Source organism: Mandrillus leucophaeus, unplaced genomic scaffold (genome assembly GCF_000951045.1).
Source record: "Mandrillus leucophaeus isolate KB7577 unplaced genomic scaffold, Mleu.le_1.0 Scaffold658, whole genome shotgun sequence".
In the NCBI taxonomy this organism is placed as follows: Eukaryota; Metazoa; Chordata; class Mammalia; order Primates; family Cercopithecidae; genus Mandrillus; species Mandrillus leucophaeus.
In genome coordinates, this window is record NW_012107119.1 from 751,530 (window position 1) to 756,653 (window position 5,124).

The 5,124-nt window shown below is 40.3% G+C and overlaps 1 pseudogene; it reads right to left on the reverse strand.

Annotated features, from left to right (window-relative positions):
• Window positions 1-1,372: 1,372 nt before the first annotated feature.
• Window positions 1,373-1,771, reverse strand: LOC105554733 (annotated as a pseudogene).
• Between the last annotated feature and the right edge of the window lie 3,353 nt (window positions 1,772-5,124).

Genomic DNA, 5,124 nt, shown 5'->3' on the forward strand with positions numbered 1-5,124 from the left:
TGCACTCCAGCCTGGGTAGCAGAGTGAGATCTTATCTCAAAAACAAACAAACAAACAAAAAAAAAACAGAAAGAGACAGAGAAGGAGACGCTAGAGATTTTGCTAACTGTCTGTCTGTCTGTCTCTGCCGTGTGAATACGCAGTGAGGAGATGGCCATCTGCAAGCAAGAAAGGGAGCCCTTAGCACAACCTAACCATGGTGGCACCCTCATCTCACACTTTCCAGCCACCAGAACTGTGAAAAAGTACATTTCTGTTGTTTAAACTCCCAGTCCACGTATGGCACTTTGTTATGGCAGCCTGAACTGACCAAAACAGGCTGTCCTCTGAACCAGCCTTTTTATTTTCTACAGTGGTTAAGTACCAGGTCCAAAGCGACACACAGCAGAGCAGGGATCAAAACCCAGTCAGTCTCCTAACCCCCAGCCCACAGCTCAAGCAAATAGAACAAGCTTGCCAAATAACACAGAATGAAAGAAAAGGCCCAAAGCAAGAAGTATATTTTTCTTAGACATGTCCGTACCTCAAACTCTTTTTATCCTAGCTTTGAAATAACAAACCGAAGGTCCAAGGGGACTTCCAGCAAGGTCTGAAATTGAGAATTTGGCTTAAAAGGCTGCAAGGGATGAAGAAAAGAAGGGGAGAAGGCTAACTATTTGGTTAAGACAATATCATATTACGGAGTTATGAATTATGCAAATGAAACCGCAGGATTCACAACCTCATGAGATTTCTTGTACCTGTACAAAAAACTACGCGAACAAGCATTTCGGAGCTTCGCTTTAAAATCTTCTGTTACTACCACCCTGTTACACTAGTTATAGGGTTTTCCATCTCAGGAAGGGCTTCCATACATACCATCTCATGGAAGACGTGCAACAGCCAGCACAGGTGTCACCATCTCCCTGCAGCAGAGTACACTCCTGAGCCTTAGCTCGCTTAAGTCACCCAAGCAAAGTCACAGAGCTGTTGGAACTGCGACTGGAATATTCTGTGTGTCTGTGCAAGCGAGACAGGGAGAGACATAAACAGAAAGAGAGAGAGTTGGGGTGGGGTTGATCCCACTTCACTATATTTTCCCAAGATTGCATTCAAAGAAGTCCCACAAATGTTCCCCATCAGCAGGCAGCTGAAAGAAAATAAACCACTGATGAGAGCCCTGGGCTTAGCCCTTGTTCTGTCACCAATTCAGTATTGACTGGGGCGAGCCACTTGGCCTCTCTAGTTCTGCTTCGTCAACTGCAAAAAAAATAAAAGGTGTGTTGAATTGTTTTGTCTTCTTTTTTTTTCCAGTCAATGAAAGAGACACTTTATTGAGGCCCCAGGGCCATGGGGCCTGGGCAGGAGGCTGCCCTCAGGGGAAGGAAGAGGCTTATTTGACCTTCTTCTTGGGGCACAGGTTGCTGGTGTGGCTGCACTTCTTGTGGCAGTTGACAGCACAGGGGTGCAGGCGAGCACAGCACTTGCGGCAGATCATCTTGTCGCAGTTGTATTTCTGGGCAAGCTGGCGGAGGGAAGGCTCAATAATGCCACCTTGCAGGTGCAGCCCCAGGTGCAGGATGGACTCTTTCTGGATGTTGCAGTCTGAGAGAGCGCGGCCATCCTCCAGCTGTTTGCCCGCAAATATCAGACGCTGCTGGTCAAGTGGGATGCCCTCCTTGGCTTGAATTTTGGCCTTGACATTCTCAGTGGTGTCACTGGGCTCGACCTCGAGGGTGATGGTCTTGCCTGCGAGGGTCTTCACAAAGATCTGCATCTCTGCGTTTATAGCTCGGCCACCTCAGTCTTGTTTTGTCTTTGATTCCCTTTAAGCTCAGACAATCTGTGGTTTTCTAAATTAGACAGTCAGATAAAAGATCAGGCCAAGTCACTTCCAAAAATGTCTGAGCTCTGGATCAGGCACTCAGGAGGACTATACCTTTTCATGGTGTTTCTCCCCCAAACTCTTCATATGGGAAGGGGGCAGAGACAAGACTGCAACTGGTCTGAATGCGACAAGAATTTAAGTCGGTGCTGTCATTAAAAAACTCAGCTTTAGCCATTGGCACCAATGTGGGCAACATGGCTTTGCAGGAAACCAGATCCTAGTATGCAGACGACCAAAAGCTTTATTCCACTGCGACCAGCAAAAGGCACATTTCTCAGACACTCTTCTCTATGGAATTTAAGATCTTGTGAGATCCTGCCTAACTTAGACCCTAAACACCAGTTATTTCAGGCCAGTGACAGCCCCAGATCAATAAATACTCAAATCATAGTAAATCAGAAAACAATGTTAACAGCACGAAAAATTGCTTTATATGGCAGCAACTGTATTTATTCACCATATGTATTACTAATAAAATACAGAGAAGGTAAGGGCTTAATATGTCATTCTGTCAGTTTTTATTTTTAACACAGACTATTTTTAATCAAATTCAAAAAATTTCCTCAATGATCCCATGGCTCTAGAGCAACTAAGAACATTCATCAGGAGAAAGACATTAGGGCAGGTTTTTAACAAATGAGAAATACAGTCATTCTCTTGAAAAGATGAGGGTTTAAGACATAATTATTAGGTCCTGAAAGCCTTGAAATTAAAGCCAGTCCAGTACTATTACTGGCTTTCAAGTCCCATATTGTTTGGTGGGTATATTACTCAGGGTTCTCTAAAGGGACAGAACTAATAGGATAGATGTATATATAAAGGGGAGTTTATTAGGTGAATTGACTCACACAATCACAAGGTGAAGTTGCATAATACACTGTCTGCAAGCTGAGGAGCCAGGAAGCCAGTCTCAGCCCCAAAACCTCAAAAGTAGGGAAGCTGACAGCGCAGCCTTCAGTCTGTGGCCGAAGGCCCAAGAGCCCCTGGAAATTCACTGGTGTAGGTCCAAGAGTTCAAAAGCTGAAGAGCTTAGAGTCTGATGTTCAAGGGCAGGAAGTATCCAGCACAGGAGAAAGATGGAGGCTGAAAGACTCAGCAAGTCTTCTCTTTCCATGCCTGCTTTTATGCTGGCAGCTGATTAGATGTTGCCCACCCAATTGAGGGTGAGTCTGCCTCTCCCAGTCCATTGACTCAAATGTTAATCTCCTTTGGCAACACCCTCACAGACACACCCAGGGACAATACTTGGCATCCTTCAATCCAATCAAATTGACACTCAATATTAACCATCATAGTGGATATAGTACAGTACTGGCTTTCAATTCCCATATTGCATAATTGTTGTATTTTTTATTAATTCGTGTTGGCACATATTATGGAAATTTCAAGGACTCTCTACCAATGAGTTTCTCCTTATCAGCAAATGCCCATAAGGAAGATGGCAGGAAAACTCATTCATCAGAAGAAATGCAGCTCACGACTATGATTGCTTTCCCAACTCCAGCACTGGGGTCCCAATTTCACAACTTTCTGCCCTTCCAACATACAATATTATTTACCTGGCATCTTACTTTATGTTCATACTAAACAATGAAATTGGTGAAATGGGAAGTTCAATATGTAAGTAAGTTACAGTTCTTCCCAAACACATTAAACTATATAATAGCGATTTAAAATGTTTATTCCATCATCCCCTAAAATTATGCATTATACACTCACACAACAAGTTGATCCGTAACTTTCAAAGTGTGTTGACTGTAATTTGGGTTTCAGCATTCATCACTTACCAAATACTCAGTTAACATCTGCCCTATAGATATAAAATAAATACTCCACAGTCTTTGCCATAACAGTCACCATATAGTAAAAAGACAGACATTAAATTTAATAATTACAGTAATGCAGCTAGTGATACAATAGAGATATGTATAGTGGCTATATCTATTGACATTTATTCTACTAGAATTTAAAACTGAGAATTTTGAAGTGTTTATTGTTCATTGAAATAACAATAAGAAATCCATTGCATGTTAACATAAATAACATTGTTATGAAAATGACTATATTTCAAAAAAAAAAGAAAGTTACAAAGTGAAATAAACCAGTCACAAAAAGACAAATACTATATGATTTCATTTATATGAAGCACCCAGAGTTGTTAAATTCAGAGACAGCAAGTAGAATGATGGTTGCCAGGGGCTGAGGGGCAGAGGGCGTAATCAGGAGTTATGGGTTAGTGGGTGCAAAATTTTACTTTTGCAAGATGAAAAAGTTCTAGAGATTAGTTGCACAACAATGTTAATGTACTTAACACTATGAACTGAACACTCAAAAATGATTAAGACGGTAAATTTTATGTTCATGCATATTTTACCACAATTTTTTTTTAATTTTAAAAGTTTAGTAAAAAGACTGGCATAGTTTTACAGTTTTATGCATCTCATAAATGTCTAGTTTAATAGAACACAGCTGGATTCTTATATCTGCTCCTACATTCAATCTGTTACAATATATTGTTTTGATTGAAGTTTATGAAGATTATCCAGCATCACAGATATTTTTTCTAACTGCGATTATGTACTTAAAAAAGGAAGAGCATTTTGATAGCTTCATTAGATCATTGCAGATATTCTTTGGTATCACACCAAAACTTAACAAGTGGTAGCTTCTTAAAGGTTGGTTATAATGTGGAATCTGAAACTACACAAATTAACTGTTGCTATATTCTGTAACATTACTATCCACTGTTTACCTCCTACATTGAATGAATCTTTTACCCATGCATGATTTTGTAACATCAAGCATTGGTCATTGGGGAAATATTGGTTGACTATGTTAGTTATGCAATTTTCCAGATGTTGCGATATCTTACTTTATATCAAAAAATTGCATGTGTTAATTTCACTTCTGAGCTCAGAAAAGTCTTTAAGTATTCTGAAGCTATCAAGCTCATGGTGGTGAATACAAGATCTCCAAGATTCTAATTTTCTCTTGAAAGCTCAAATTTTATTACTAGCCATAAATACAGTGAGTTTCTTGACACAGTAAGCACATTTTGCTTACTTTCGTAAAAATGCACCACTAAAAAGATCTGCCATGTCTAAACATCCATCGTTTGTCTTATTCTTTCAAGTGAAAATGGGGTCCCATGAAAGAAAGGACTAGATAGCTTGCTGTTCAAACTGTCAAACAGTGATAGCATTGTACTTCAGTGCACAAGGGCCTTGTGCTCATGTCTCATTTTGTCACACAGAATA